The sequence below is a fragment of the Cyanistes caeruleus genome, chromosome 16 (genome assembly GCF_971803275.1).
Source record: "Cyanistes caeruleus chromosome 16, bCyaCae1.hap1.1, whole genome shotgun sequence".
Classification (NCBI taxonomy): Eukaryota; Metazoa; Chordata; class Aves; order Passeriformes; family Paridae; genus Cyanistes; species Cyanistes caeruleus.
In genome coordinates, this window is record NC_141716.1 from 5,830,638 (window position 1) to 5,847,462 (window position 16,825).

The following is a 16,825-nucleotide window of genomic DNA, read 5'->3' on the forward strand; positions in this document are numbered from 1 at the left end:
ATACCGACTTCATTTTAATTTTGTTTTACATTTTCTTTGGTATGTTTTGATCCTAAAAATCTTTAGAGTGCAATTTTTTTATGATAATAAAGCAACTATTCCTACAGTACCACTGAGTCGTTGCTCCTCCTCCCCCCACACACCCCTTTCCCGTTTTCCTCCCCCATCCAAAGGGAGCAGGTTTTGAAGGAATGACGCATCCTCAGCACAGGTTCAGTAAAGGAAAGAGGTGGAAGGGAAGAGAAGCACCCTAGAAAAAGCAGTGACATAAAATAGGGCAACACTTCTCTTTTTTTTTTTTGCAAGCTACAAAAACAAACACTGAAGAATGTGACGTCAACACGACTGTCAGAGAATCGAGCCCTTGCCACAGTCAGTTCTTGTAGAAAATGCTGCTTCTCCATCCTGTCTCCATCCCAAAACAGGCAGCCAAGGGTAGTAAGTCCCTTGGTAGTAAGTTGAGGAATCTCTTTCTCAGGGATGCATTTGGCTCAAGCCCTAAATTCCCTGAATCCAGGCTATTAATAATATACTTCTGAAAACCACGGCTTTTCCATCATCTTTTATAATTCTGGGAAACTTCACAAGCACTTAAATTAAAATTCCATCAGCCCTGAACCCGGGAACAATTAGCCCAGCTGAGATGATTCCTGATAGTCTTCTGCATATAATAACCAATATCCAATATACCTCAACATTGTGAGGATCTCTGTAAATGAAGTGACATCTCTTGCTGGACAAAGCCTGGAAATGTTATCCTTGGGTGATAGGAATCCTAAGGGGACAGCTATTCTCCATCGTTCCTAGGCTTACTTAATTGTTCCAGTTGCTGGAAATTTTAAACAATTTCCCCAGCCGCTCTGCCAAGTTGCGTTAAGCTCTTTGTCTGGCTGATATGCCAACCAAAGGCACAGGGAGATAAGGAGAGCTCTGGGATTTGCACAAGCCGACTTACACAGCCAGAGTTCCCCCGCCCCAGCTCCTGCCTTCAGCTTTGCCACTACTTCTACTGCTTATTATTATTGTCACATCACTGGAACCAGCAGCTCTTTCACCTCCAGTGCCTCGGCTGTACTTACAGAGAAGGACTCTAAAAACAGGGCATGGCATTTAACGCGTTCTTTTTGTTCATCTCCCTTCTATATTCGCCTTATCTTCCAGCAAAATGATAAATTTTATCCTAATTATTTCAGTATTCCAGCAGCAGAGTGGGCATGTCTAAGCACAGACTCATTGACTGCATTTGCACTTACTTTCCCAGGTCAGATTTTCAGTGGTGATAACGGGTGGAAGCCTCTGATTTTCCAAGAATGACCTGAGCCATGACTGAAACCAATCCTCTGGATTTTTGAGCAGATGGGGAGAGTTTGGGGTCACTCTCCTGTGATGCTCAAACAGCACAGCAGGTCACAGTGAGACCCTGCCCCACGTCACTGATAGTAATACATTATTATATGGCATTTGATCATAAAAATGATACCTTCTTGCAAAACATGTCTTTACTGAGCATCTCAATATTACCATCTCAACCATCTTTGCTCCCATTTGCTGAGACAAAAAAGAGGCAACAAAAACCCCTTTTCCAAGGTTATCTCCTCCCAGGATCAAACTACAAAGCAAAGGCCAGAGCATTTAGTAGAGGGTTGCATTCTGTAGCTCCCAGGAGCAAAGGTTGATCTGTATCATATTTCAGAAAGGCTAAATCTTCTCAGTTATGAGAATCATTGGGGGTTCTGTGCTTTTAAATGGACCTTTCCCATCAGATCCATGAGTAGGTCATTGACAGTATAGTGTTGGATCCTTGGAACGGATTGACATCATGTACTGAAATTTCCAGCCCTAATTCTGGGCTTGCATGACTGTTTCACTTGCTGGGAACTTGGAGAAGACAGTGTGGCCTCTCAGGTGTCCCCCTCCACTCACCTGCACCGTTGTTTGCCAGCACAGCCACACCACTTTTTTACACCCAAATGACAGAGAAGCTGCTCTTTAGCACAAAACCTCCTTGCTCCAGTTTTGGCTAAAGGAACTTGCCAAAATGTTTAACTTCCAGGCCAAAACAAACTTCTTTAGAATTCCTGACAAACTGCCCTTTACACACCACATGGCTTTAGTTTCACCCCAAACCTTCGTGTCAATATTCGTATTTGTTTCAACATCAGCAGAGTAGAAGCATCCGGGCTCCTGGTAGCTTGTAAAATATCACTCTTTTCCCTAATCCATTTTAGCTCTGCAGGAAGACAAACTTCAGGACAGACCTTCAAACTGGCATGAACTTAAGCCACTTCAGCACTGACAATATCTCTAAAGGTTTGAAGAGCCAATATAATTTCAATATCGTGTTCTGTTTTGCAGTATTATGTCCAGATATTTTCTAGCTCTACACCATGACAGGGAAAATTTCCTTTTCCATATCCCTTTTTCCCCATCACAACAATACCAGGATACAGAAGTGTGCAAAAAGGAAGTATCTTCTCTTTACAGCCCTTTTTTCCTTCCTCCTCCAAGAAAAAAGCCAGGAAGGACCAGAAGAAATTGCTCTGCGCTCTGCCAGTTCAAGCTTGTTACTAAGTTAAAAATCAGAATTGATGTCAACACTGGTGGTAACAGCCCACAAGTGTTTCTCCTCCACCAAAATAGTTTTTTAGAACACCATGATTTCCTATCTTTTTAAAATGTTTCAAGCCTGAAAACTTTTTATAAAATATTTTGGGGCAACAAGTGGAACATTTGAGCTAAAAAAACCTTGAACTGTAGCTTGAAAAACCCCTTAACACTTTTTGCAAAAGCTGTTTTCAAAAGTGGGAGGTTTTCCTCCTCAGAAAATATGGAGAACATCATGTACAGGTACTTGTTCCGCTGAAAAGACATTTTCATTTTAAAAATTCCTAAAATATACTCCCTTCAGGAATCAGTTTTAAAAAGACTTTGATTTTTTGGTTTTGTTTTGTTTCAGGGTGACACCAGCAGTGAGTGAGCAGTGCCTGCCCTCACAGCTACCAGCTACACACAGAGCAGGGCATGTTCTCCAGCACAGATCCAGCAGGCAGGACCACAATTATCCACAACTCTACATTTCAGCAGAGCTACGGTTTTCTAGCAGCTTTTACATCTTTCTAGCTGCAAACCTGACCTGTGGTTCAATGTTTCTGGACATTTAAAGCTCAGGTTTGTGGCCTCCCACAGCAAAAAAGCCCCACTGGTTTCACTGGGCCCGTCCAGCCCAGTGGTGTTAGAATCCCTTGTGTCTCCTGAGAGGTTTTCCCCACCAGTCAGTGATGCTCATCTCCCAACCCTAAACCGATTTCATGGTAGGATGGAGGGAACCAACAGCCTCTGACATCGGCCTCTACCACGGTGTCACGAGCTTTGCCACTTCAGCAGGATGGGTGTTTGCCAGCAGGAGCAGGAGGCTCAGGATGCAGCCTGCACTCCTTCCTTGAAAATAAAATATATTAGTTTTAAATGCAAGCCACAGCTTACAAATGCCAAGAAATTCCTCTTGCCACATGAATGTTTCCAGAATGCTGTGCTGAATTAAATGGATTCAGCTTGCTTTCAGATCCACACATACAAAGAGACAGCTTGATAGATAAATACATTTAGGGTGCAGACAGCTCTGGTCAGTGGACAATTAAGGATGGAAAGACAACGGTGCCTGGGTAGCTTCAGATCCAGAGCACAAATTATTCCTGCTAGAGAATTCTATTAGTAATATTTGCATCTTGCTAATAGAAATCCAATTACTCAGAATGACTCTGAGCACATTATCCATTTTTAGCAAAATTTGCCTTATTCTGCAAACAGATTTTTGCTTGATCGTCACTTTACTTTTGTTCCCGCAGTCCTCTGGGATGCAGCATCCTTCAAGGACATGTCAGAGGAGCGTGCTATCCCGTCAGCCCCTCGCTTTGAGGCCTAGCAGCTGAATCACCCCCAGCCCTATTTTCTTTTCCAGTGTTAGATTAGCGAGAGGGCTTATGACCTGCCATCTGTCACTGCAGTCTGCTGACTGTGAGGCTCTGCTCTCGCCACAACATTGCTGAGGAGGTGGAAGGCTCTGGCGGGGGAGGAGGGCAGGGGAAAGAGCCTTTCCATCCTGCTGCTGCTCCTTGCTCCAAAGCCATCCCACAAAGCCGAGCCCAGCGCGGGATGCTCCGGGGAGGAGCAGCACCCACCAGGGAGGGCTTGTGGTTTGGTTGAGGGGCTGCTGGCCGTGCAGGGGCTCGCTGACAAAGTGCGGTGGTACCTCGGAGGCAGGCGGCTCTGGACCTGCGGCTCCCGCATGCTGTTTGATCACACCTGCTGAAGCTTTCCCAGCCTTGCCAGGGAGAGCCAGGCAATGTGACCATGCATCTGGCTTCCTGGCAAGGAAGGGCTGCCGCTGGCCCCGCGCCAGCACAGTCCATCTCCTCCTGAAAATAGTGCTCCCATCGAAAAAACCACCAGAAATCCGCGCACCCCGCGGCGTGCGCAGAGCCAGGGCGCAGCTCCGTCACCCGCCAAGGATGGGTGACCCATGGGTGCTGCCACAGGAGCAGCAGTGCAGAGGATTTGGGGAGAAAGCAATGCATCCACTGCTGAATTTTCCTGCCTGACTTAGAAGGTTCTGATTGCAAAGCTCCTGCCCTGAAGAAAGGAAATAACTTCTCATTGAAGCAAGGAGTCATAAGACAGCAACTCTCCTTGCAAGCCAAGGGAAGGAGTGTTCCCACCTCCTGTTGGTTTGCTTGAAAAAAAATCTCTGCAGAACTTCTCCAGTATTTTCCACTGAGTCTCAGTATAATTGTACCAAAGCTCAGCAGATGGGACTTTTTCAGATCAACTTATTTCTATCTTAAAAATAAGACAGTGCACAACATAAGCAAACACTAAATCAGTCCAGTTGTCTCCCCACAGCAGTTCCTTCACCCTCCTGCTCCTGAAATGGTTTCTGCCTCAATCAGAAGCAGATTCAGCCTGAATCCTGCTCTCAGTTTCTCTGCTGGGATGTGCTCAGGTCATTTCTCCCCAGCAATCTCTATTACTGTAAAACCACAAACATGTAAGGAAAACCCAGCAGTCTGAGGATGAGAGACCTGATTTGGGATTTTGTGTGTCAGCAGCAAGAGTGAACCTGCCCATACATTGAGCTCTGGTGCTCAGGGAGGGACAGCCTTCCAAACTGGCCTCCAGGTCCTCTGCCTTCTGACACCATTTGGGTCTGCCAGCACTGGGCTGCTCACATCCTCCTGCACCGTATGAGAAGTCATAAACATCTCAGAGATGTTTCCCTGGCTGAGAAAGAAGAAAGGACTCAGGAACCAAAGGAAGAGGGCAAGTCAAAATATTTCTCCAGCCTGAAATTCCCTGGGATTGTTTCAGCAGAAGTTGATCTTTGGAGATCCAAGCAGCTTCAGCCAGACCCCTGACCACTGGAATAGGGTGGGACAGGGGTACACTGCCACCTTGCCAGAACATTTCTTAATACAGAGACCCTTTTGTGTCCACAGGTAAGCGTGGAGATCAGCCTTGCACACCATGGTCAGATGCCACGTCCTGCCATCCCTTTCCAAGCAGTGATCCATCCAGCAGATGGTATTGTTGACAAGGAGCCTGTGAAACTGGCACTGGCAGTGCTGCCTTCCCCGCGGTGGTCCATGACCTCACCGCAGAGCTGCTCGGGATGTTGCTAAGGCACATGTGGGCAGTCTGATGTTCACCAGCAGATATTTCCAGAAATAAGATTATATCCCCTCCTAACTACCAGCAGTGTGTACCACCAAGCCAGGGCTAGCCTCCCCCTGGACACCCCCATCCCTCCTGTCTCCCAGAACATTTTATCTGGATGTAGTGTGAAGGCTTTGGCCACATGGGCACCCAGAAATCCCAGAGAAGCGGCCCCTGAACGCACAGAGATCATCCCAGTGCATTTGGGCTTGCTGCAAGTGGTCAAGCTATTTTTGCAGCATATGTGCAGCAGGCCGAACACAGCATGAAGAATCACTGGACATGTGTTACCCGGTGTATGTGCACATATTTCTGCACCAGAAGCCTCCATCAGGAGCTTGACACCTTTTATCATAAGGCAGCAGGACCCAAACATCCAGCCCCTCTCCGAAGCCACGCACACGATTTGAGTGCAGACACAGCAACAGTGTGCACAGGCATAAAATTAACTGAGCTGCATTATCCCCTCCAGCAACTCTGCATTCAGGGATGCTGCAACAACACAATAGCAAAAGAGGACAAAGGACAAGGCTGTGGGTTGTAGAATTTGGCATCAAAGCAGAAGCTGTTCAGCTTCAGTTTTCCTAAGACAATCTGGCCTCTTGCAGCCCAAGGAGAACACAACAGGTACCGTGCAGAGCTGGCACTGAACAAAGCTGCTGTGGGAGATGCAGATTAGACCCAAGCACAGGCTGTGGGACTCACTAGGGTATCTTGGACCTACATTTCTGGGCCCAGGCACCCTATTTCAAACTGCTCCTGGAACTGAACTCAGGTGGGAGGTCAGGAACAGCTGCAGGCAGGGACACAGGTTTCCAGTGAGAACCCCAAGCTTCCTTGCCTGCCCAACACAAGGCTGATGCCAACCCAAGGGGTTGCATCCCCCAGCACAGAAATGAGCTGGGGAGACTTGCTGGGGTGCAAGGCAGGAGGGGAAAAGACAACTGAGCCAGTCCCCCTCTCCTCCAGGGCCCATTACAGCCTGTTAAGCAATCCTGGCTCCTCTTTGCACCAAAACCACTGGGGAAATCTGTGCCCTGGCTTGGCTGGTGGACATTCTGCAGCATGAACCGGGCACGTCAAATCCTTGTGCGTTAGACATGCGGAGATGCCAAAAAGTCATTTGGAAATAAGGAAGTGTATAAGTTACTCTAGCTTGAGGGCTCTAGTAATTTATGCACTGAGAATTTATACAGGTCATGTACCTATTTACATTGCTGTGCTCTAAAAAAATGCACAGTTACCTTAGCAACTTTAACATTGCAAGAGAGTACAGAGCTTTCTTAAAGAGATATTGTCAAGAGTGGTCAGCCTGACCAGCCATTCCCTCGCTTCCCTGTGTCTGCTGGATCCATATCCACGTGTGCTTTTCCTCTCAAATATCCATGTTGTTATTTTAACAATGAAAAAAACACTTCAGAACTTATTGACATTGCCTAATAGTAAACAAAAACAAGCCTACCATGAGCAAGAATGAGGAAATGTCATCAAAAAATAGACAGAATTTACTCATTTCATCATCCTGACATGTTCTGAAAGCTTAAAATGATTTTTCAATTTGTAGAAATTGCCTAGACTCTATAAAAACATAAAGCACGCTAGTTACACCTTGGGGCTTTCAGATTTTAAAAAAACATTCTCAAAGAAATCTAATAAGCTGACTAGGCAATAAGCACCCAACCTCTCTAATTTGTTTTAGTCAATTCTCCTCTCTCGCCAGGATTTTTCACTAGATTTGTTCATACAGTGTTTTTCCCAAAGCCAAATTAACAGAGAGTCTCTAAAAAATGTTCCCTAGTACCCAAAATGCAAAAGTAGCTGTTCAAAAGATAAACATTTGCTCTGCCCATCACAAGAGGTTGGGTACAGTGAGGTCCCACCAGGTCTGTTGGCAATCTTTTGTCAGCCCTGTGAAGTTTTACAAGCTAAGATGTCTGATAAATCCCCAAGCTGACAGCTGTGGAGAGGGACAGTGAAGTGGGAATTCAGGGTGTGGAGGAGAACACAGCCACCCTGCTCAGGGAATCAGGCAGCCCTTCCCTTTCTGGCTGGAGAGCCCAAAGCAAAGCAAGCAGTGACTGATCCCCAGCACCCAGACACCAGCACAGCCCTCACTGGGGCTTCCAAAACACCAACTTGCCACCCCAGATGATTCAGGGTGCACTTCACCAGCTGCCAAAAGTCCTCCCTCATATTCTGCAGCTTTCAAAAGCAGAGTAAAGCAATGGCAGGACACACCATCAGGGAGGGACTGTGCTACAGAAACAATGATTTTCAACAAAACCTTTGGAGCCACAATCAGAAAAGGCCCAGAAATGCTGCACTGTGGCACTTCTGGAATTTTGACCCTTCTTTTCCTTCCTACTTCACGTCTACAAGCCATTGGAAATTCCAAAATCCATAAATAAAATATCTCCTTCCCCCCCATACCTACATAACAGCCATCCATCTTCCAGTGTTTAAAAAAAAAAATAAAATAATTGTTTATCTTCCAAACAATTCTGGCTTTGCAAACCTTAGAGAGCACACAATAGATTTAAACAACTCTTTTTTCTCCCAACAGCTATAAACATGATATATTCCCTGCAGCATTCTGTGAATAGTGGAGGTGCCTCTTTTTTTGCACACAAAGGTTGTGCACGTTGAGCTGGGGTAGAGAGAGCAAGAGGAAAGCTATAAACCTCCTGTTTTCTGGCAACCACTTTATTCCTCCACAATCAAAAAAAAAAAAGAGTCAAACTGTGGCTCCTTGCAATCACAGGTACAAAAAAAAAAAAAAAAAAAGATGTAAAGAAGCAAGATGTTGTCTCTCCCTGATGAAAAGTGTATGTCCCCAATCAAATTCTGCATCTCTGGGCCCACATGGTTGGATTTTAAACCAGCTGGTCTGGAGAATTAGGGGAAATACCTACCACAAAACTCAGGGGTTTTGGATTTCCAACTGTCCCTTTTCCTGGGAAACATAGCACACCTTCAGGACTCCATTTCAGGAAAAGATGTGGGAGTGGATCTCAGCAATCACCTTCATAAGCAGCACAAGTAGACTCCCTCCAAAGCAATACAGCTGGGCTGGGAATTCATTCCTCTTTCCTCTTGCCCTTATGGTTATACACAACCAAACCTCAGTGATTTTCTTTCCGTATTGCACCCAGTTGTCCCATCCACACTGTGCTGCTGAGACAGCTCAGAACAGGCTGCAGGTCTTGTAACCTGCTGTGCCTCTGTGAACCCCTGAGCAGCCTTCCCTCACATCACTCCCCCATGGAAACCAGCAGAGGATAAGGCAGCTTTAAGCCATGTCAGCCTCTGCAAGGAAACCTCTCCTCTAAATCCAACTCCCAGACCTGCACAGAGGAGCAAAATCCCCGGATTTCTGAGACTCCCACACAAACAACACCGTCCAAAGCAGCATCCCACCTGCCTTACAGCCTCCCTTCTCCCACTGCCCTGAGCAGGAGGAGTCTGGGAGCAGGGAGGAGGATGTGGAGAGGGGGGGATTGAGCAGAGCCTCTCCTCATCCTCCTCACCGTGTCCTTCTCCACGGAGGCAGCGCCATGCTGGCCGTGCCCAGGTGCCACAGGCAGTGTGACACTGCCAAGGCACTGTCAGGTCCGTGCTGCGTCACAGACAGCCCCTCCACATTAATTCAGCTTGCTGGAATTTAAAAAAAAAATAAAAAAAAATAGAGGGAAGGCAGGACAAGGCACAGCAGATGGCTGAGGACAGATACTGCATCCCATTCTTTCTTGCTCCGCAAGGAAACAGCTTCACTCTCTGCTGTTTATCATGCTGCTCCTGGCTTTTTTCTTTCCACCTAAAAGAATGCAGAAATCGGTGTCCAAATACCCAAGGTCCCCATGTTTTTGTTCCCTCCACTTAAAATTTGTGGCTTTCTCTCCCCTTTGCAGCTCTTGAGGCCACATGGCACAATGAGGGTGCGATTGCTGTGAGATAATCACACCCTTGGGGTGTTATTAAGCACAAGGCTATGCCTCGTGCCTCTCACTCTCCAGGGATGTGATTATATCATGATAACCAAACTCCCCAGAGACACCTTATTGCAATTATGACATTTCTTTCAGGTTTATGTATGAATACATTATTCAAGGAAATTACTTTGATCACCAGAAACTTCCACTTAGTGTTCAAATACTTAAACTGGATGGTTTACCAAGATGAAGTTCCTTCCTTACAGTGTTTGACAGGGAGAGAAACGGGGCTTTTAATCTGAGCAGAACAGCACCAGGGCCTAATCACCAACATGCAGATGCTCTCTCTCTTATTTAGGATGGCAGTTTTTCAAATATCCCAACTAATCCAAATATTCAGTCCATATTTTGGCAATTCCAATCCTTGGAGAGCTCATCCCACAAAAAAAAATTCTCTAAAGAAATGTTTAAGATAAAAGGAATTAAAGATGGAGTTGTTGCCTTCTGGCTTCTTAAGCACTCAGACCTGCTGGTTTAAGGATCAGAGACAAGTAACAGCTCCTCTTACTGTCTCTAGAAACTTGGCTGGGCCACTGAGCTGGAGTAGCCTCACCTAGGTAAGGCACCCAGCATCCCACCAAGACTTTCCAGTGACATCCAGTGACTCTTCCTAGACACTGGCCCAAATGCCCCAGCAAAACTCGTTACTTTAATGTGCCCACCTGCCTCCCTTGGTTATGGACACATCTGCAGCAGCAGGAGCTGTTTGTACAGCTGCCTTTCCTCTTCCACCGTGGTGCAAGAGCAATCAGATCGACAGTGCTGAAGGGTTAAATAGTTGAGGAGCTAGAACTGGCTCTACACATCAGTGGTGGGGCAAAATGAAGGTCACACAGCAGACAGGTCACAGGAAAGGCCAGCACTGTGCCACAGATGGATAGTGTCAGCTGATAAAAGGTGCAGCAGAAGGTCTCCAAAGCCCATCAGATCCTTCAGGGACCAGCTGAATTAAAACAAAGCAGCAGAAATAACACCTGCACCCCAATAGCAATGAATATTCCCTAGAGACACATGGACTTAGCAGGAGGGTACTGTGGATCTGTTCCTGTGTTTGTTTTAGTGACCTTGGCTGAGTGTTTATGAAATACATATTGGTTATCGATCGCTGTCCCCATCCCTCACCAGAGAGAACCCACAGTTAATGGCATTGGTCTGGTGTCAGAGAAACACAGAAAATACACAGAACAAGGCACAGCCTTAGTGCTTCATAGGAGGGACCAGAAAATACACATCCAAACTCAGTGGCATCATCCACAGGCTTTTTTCCCATTGTTTCTGTACAGCTGGGCTGTGTTCCACAGCAACACTCTGTGCTCCAAACAGCCCTGCTATCACTGCTTCTTTGACAGCCAGCAATTCCAAATGTCTGTGCCACCTTCCACTGAAGCAAACACCTGACCAAGGGCTACAAACAATATTTACTCAATTTCTTATGCTCTCTTTCAACTGAAAAAAAAAAAAAAAAAAAAAAAGATTGTGTCAGGGGAAAAAAAAAAAAAGCTCTTATTAACCATATTCTGGCAGTTTGGTTAAATAGTTTGTTTTATAAAAAGTCCTGAATGAGATGGGAATTTTAACGAGAGTTCAGTGTGCACGGTGCTGCTGAACAACCTACAGGAATGTTCCAACTCTGGGTACTCAGTTAATATCTTAATGATGTTATTCCTCCACATGTGACCAACAGCCAAGGAAGAAATCTCATCATTGTTCCAAATTTCTTATGCCAAGCCCTTCTTTCCTATGCAAAGTATTAGTCCCTGATCACCTGTCTCTGCTAAACATAATTGCATCCTGTCATGAGCTTTGATCTCTAAAATAGAGATCATCTCTAAAATTGCCAGTGCTCAGGGGCCTCTGCCTTGCTGACGTGCTGCAGCAGAGCTCCCTCACAGAATGGTTTAGAACAGCAGGAATTTGGCTGTGCTGGGCTGTGAGGTGGTTCAACCTTTTATTTGGGACTTTAGAGAGCAGCATTTCCATGAAGCTCCTGACACCCTTGTCCATGGTGGGATTCAGCTCCATGGAAGTGCCTGTGCTGATCTCTCCTCAGCCCCAGGTGGCTGCCAGGAAAAGGTTTCTGCAGGTACCAGAGGTCACAGACCACGCTCCAGTGCTCTTAAAGCTTTGGAACCCTTGTCCTGCTGGGCAATAGTGCTGTCATGCACCTACAAGCCCACCTGAAAACGGGGAATGCAAACGCTTCCAGCCTGCACAAGACCTTCTGAGAGCTGCTGCAATTCTCCTGTGCCTTCCTCAGCCTCCCCACCACCTTCAGAGCCCATCACACTCACACCTCTTCCTCTGAATTTGAGAAGCAAAGTGGAAGCGTCAGAAAATCTGTTACACAGGTGATGCTTCACTTACAACAGCCATGAGAATGTTTCTGCCACAGGAGCCAAATATATATATAAAGTGCTAAAGATAATGACAGAGTGTGCATTACCAGCCTCTCATCACTGTATAGTTATTGGTGATAAATATGAATCCATGGTGAACTTCATATATCTCACATCCTTTACTGACTATCAGTAAAGGTGACTCCAGGCAGGGACAGCTTATCTCCAGCAGTGTACCAAGTTAATTGAAATGAGCTTAAAACCAGCTCAAATGATCAAATTCCTACACACACGATTTTGTTTCTATCTCTTCAGCAACGTGACAGGCGACCTGCAGAATTACAATGTGATGGAAAGTGCCAAGAGAGCTGGTCAGACATGTTTGAGGGGGGGAAGAATGGGGAATTTGGTTAAGAAGTGCATTTTATTGCTAAACAATCCCTGCTGTTTGAAAGCTCTGTATGATGATAAACAAAAATATTAATGTAGAATAGATTCATTACTAACATCTCTATGAACTGGTACTTACAACATTTGCACTGCTGCTCACCCAGCCTTCCTCAAACAGTGTTTTTCTTTACACTATGAATTTGAGCAGAAACCAAACATTTATGTGTTATCAGGAAAATTGCCTCTTGCTTATCCTGTTATCACAGCACGTGGGGAGCGATGCTGGGAGGCTGAAGCAGCCAGTCCCACAAAATAATTGACAAAGAGCATCCTTGGGGTTTCTGTGCACCAGGACTTGCTGATGGAGGCAAATGTGAATTATGGTAGAGCCCAGCCAAGCACAACTCTCTATGTCAATTTTAGTACTAATTCAGCCACCAATTCTTCCCCTTTATTTGGCCCAAACTTTCTTTTTGTACATCAATACTTTTATTCATGTCCCCCACTAGCCCAGTCGTGGTAGTCCAGGCTTATGCTGGGTAAACTGAGGCTGAAAAAGATGATGTGTGGGAACAGCCCTTTCTGTGATAAAAGAGAGTGGGAGACCCTGGTTTGTTTGCCCTCAAAAACCTGAGGCCATGGGTGATACCTCTGACTCTCTCCTCTGGTTTGGAAAAAAACCACACACCTTGGAAAGCTGCTGAGATCTTCCCTCAGAGCACCCGCTGGCCACCAATAAAAGCCTCCTGTGTTCATCATGAATGCAAATAATAAATGCAATTTGTGTACAACAAACGGTTCTTTGGACAATCAGCAAGAGCAATAATTATATTTCTAAAAATCACCCATGAATCAGATCTTCTGTTCGCAGTGATTGTGTTGCTCGAGAGGAGGTCTTAGATGGCTGTACTTCTCCAAGCTAAACCTCTCTCCTGATGCTAACAAATAAATGCACTTGTTACGGTGTACTTGGTTCTCATAAGGACAATTACGCAAGGACAGCATCAGGGCTGCCAGAAAATGAAATCAGGGGAGGAGCAGCAGTTGCCAAAGCTGAGCCTGTACTTTATGAAATCCGATTCTCTCCCAAAGACACAACTCCAGCCTGGCAATATTTGCAGAGGTGACACAACTCACAACAGATTCCCGTGTTGTAAAATTCATTGAGGGCAGAAGAACAACAGCAAAAAAAAAAAAAATAAAAAAAAATTCAAATGCTCCACCATTTAAGGAGTGGACTTTAAAATAAATGCACAATGAAAGGTTATGCTGTCATTAAAGGAGTAGCCAACGCTTTCCAGCATAAGTTAACACAGTGCTGCCCAGGCACTTTGCATTTGCAGCTAATCTGCCAATGATTAAATGAGCTGTTATTGAGCATTTGCCCTGTTGAACTAGGTTTTTCTTATCCTTATTAATCATTCATTTTGCACTACAGTAGCCTCCTGTCTTTCAGGAAAACATCTTTTTTTCTCTTTTTTTTTTTTTTCACTAGGCAAATTTGGCTTTTCTTTTCCTTTTCTTTCCTCTGGTGATGCCCTTTCTGATCCCAAGAGCAGATAGCTGAGCAGAAGCATGGACAAAACCTGGGAGAGCCCTAAAGAGCGTGGGGAAGCAAATTCTTTTTGCACTCAAACTTCGGGAGTTGAAAGTAGAGGACATGGCTGGAGCCACTAAGCTGTGGTGTAAACACGGCCATTTAAGAGGATTTGCATACCATTTATTAACCTTCCAGAGGAACTACACAGACCCCAGTCAGGGAAAACAACTGTGTACACATGTTCCTTCCATTCTTGTTATCGAAATATAGCTTCTGCCAGCCACCCCCCAGCATTTTGCACAGGCAGATAAATATTGGGAACAGGAAGAGGATGGGTGGATCCAGACTCTTCCCTGTCCCCTTTGGGTTTCGTGAGGTCTGGAATTCATTTTTAGCTATGTTTCAAGAAGGAAGGTGTAAGCAAGCACCTGCTGTGCTTCAGGTATTTGTCAACACCCAGAAAGGAAGGTGATCCTGTGACCCAGGCAGGAAGGATTGTGGATGTGGGTGCTGGGTGCTGGTTTGGATCATCTGCAGTGCTGGGAGCTGGCAGAGCCTGCAGCACCTCACATGTCCTCAGGTTCCTCCTCCACCAGGGCCCAGTCTCACCTTCATCCTGATTTAGGATTTCTCCCTGTGCTACCACAGTTTGTGCCTCAGTTTCCTCAGGATCAAGTGGGGACTGCAAGGCCTCCTCCCCTCCCTTGGACACTCCCAGATCCCTCCTGGCCCTCTAAGCACCATTCCTTGTGCTCTTTCTGCTGTTACAGGCTGCATTTACTGCATGCATTTCTAGGTGCTTAATAAAAATTCTCAACAGCAAATTTTGCAGCCTCCTGGAAAGACAATCCTCTCTATATGGGCATATTACTGAGATCTCTTTTTGAGAAATACAGGAGAAACAAAAGCAAAAAAAGCCTGTCTCCACAGCAGTAATTAAACTGTGTACCCACACAGGGTAAGAGCAGACAGCAGGCACACAGACACAAATGGGGTGGGGAGGTGTTGGATGGAGAAATTCCAAAGGCACCAAGTGCCCCAGCTCTCACAGAGCTTGAGTTGCATCCCGCAAAAACCCAGCCTGCTTTCTTTTGGGGTGGCTGTGCTTCATGGAGGGCATGAATGGGAGGAGGTACAAAAATACCCTGGGACTTAGGAGATACAGATGCTTATCCCCATCCTACCACGTATTTGCACAGCTCCAGAGTCCCTCCAGCTCCATCTGCACCCCCTGGAGAAATGGCCTTGATCCTACAACCTGCACTTGGAACCAATGGTGGCTTTGAGCATGGCCCTGTCTTGGTGTCCCTGTGCCTTAGCAGGAGTCCTGGTGCACTGGGACTGCATGAAGGTGGATGAATTGCTATGAATTTTCCTGGAAAGCCCAGATTTCTGTGCCTGAGAATTCTCTGCACCATTCCAAAGAGCGAAGGCGTGAGCTGAGTTTGGAGCTGGGGGGGAGTGGGGGTGAAGATCAAACATCATCATGAAGGTGCCAAAAAGGCATCAGGGAGCCCTCCAGCCCCTGCTCCTTCCCCACCACACACAAACACTCTCAGGCTTCAAAGCTTAGTACAAGGATGTTATTACCTTTAAATAAATAAAAACAGAAAAGAAAGCTCGTTAGAAGAGATTTTTTTCCTCTGCAATTTCTTCTGGTTTTTTACTTTAAACACGTTTCATTCATTTTACTCCTTGGTTTACTAATACATTTTTTTTCTTTCATAGAACAGCATGTTTTAAAGTTTACTCTGCAAGCACTGCATAGGAAAAGCTTTAAAATAAAGCTCTATAATTGATTTTTTTATTTGATTTTTGGTTAAACTACAGGACCTATGCTGCCGTTATAGGGTTCTATAAAACCCTATTGTTATGTGTTTGTTATTCAGGTTATAATTTATTTTAAGAATAGCTTCTTTAAACTCTTAATGCAATAAAACCCACTTTCATAATAGCTACTCTACCACTAAAAATCCAACAACACCTTCCAAAACACAAGGTGATCACGCAATTGAGGAAGAAATCCTGACATCCAATATGTCGAAGATATGTTTGGAAAGTTTAATTAATGTAAGACAGAAAGCAAAAAAGAAAGTTCTGAAATCTCTCCCAGCAATCACATACTTCACAGTGTAGTACAAATGCAGTTCCAAGGGCTATTTTTAGCCTGGCACACACGGGTATATTGTTACCCAGCCTGCTGCTAGAAGTAATTTTAAATATCTTTCTGATCAAAGAAGATGCTATATTCAAGAGCAGGCACAGAAGTCATCCTTATCTTGCATTCTCCATGAGAACATTTGACCTTCCTGATTTGGGTTCATTTGAGAAGAATTTGCTGGCTGCTGGAAGATCTGCATCTCATGTAGAATGATTATAATAAAAGTTGGTATCACAAACCCTACACAGAGCAGAATTCTCTTTACCTACCAAAAGGTGACATTTTCCAAGCTGTTACCTAGAGAGCAAAGGACAAATGGAAAAGATCAGTCACATAAAAGCAGCATTATCATAACATCCCATGGCAATTTCAGGGTCTTTTGAAGGCCAGATGCTTCTGCTCCATATCTAAATTTCCTATAATAAGAGACTCAATGGAAACACAAACGTTGCAAAGTAAAAAATCCTGGCTAACCTGCAATTTCAAGTAATTTTCTGTTTAGAATTGGTCAATGTTTTCCAGTGTGAGAGTGGAATGTTTTCCCTGCTGTGCCAAGGAGAGACAACAAAATATTGAGAGTGAAGTTGTACAAAATGCTGTGGACAGATTGGAAAAGTGGGACTGGCTCAGCTGGGTGGGAGCTGCAGGTGAGGCTGAATTCCCTCAAAGGGCAGGAATTGTCTGGCAGGATCCCACCTCA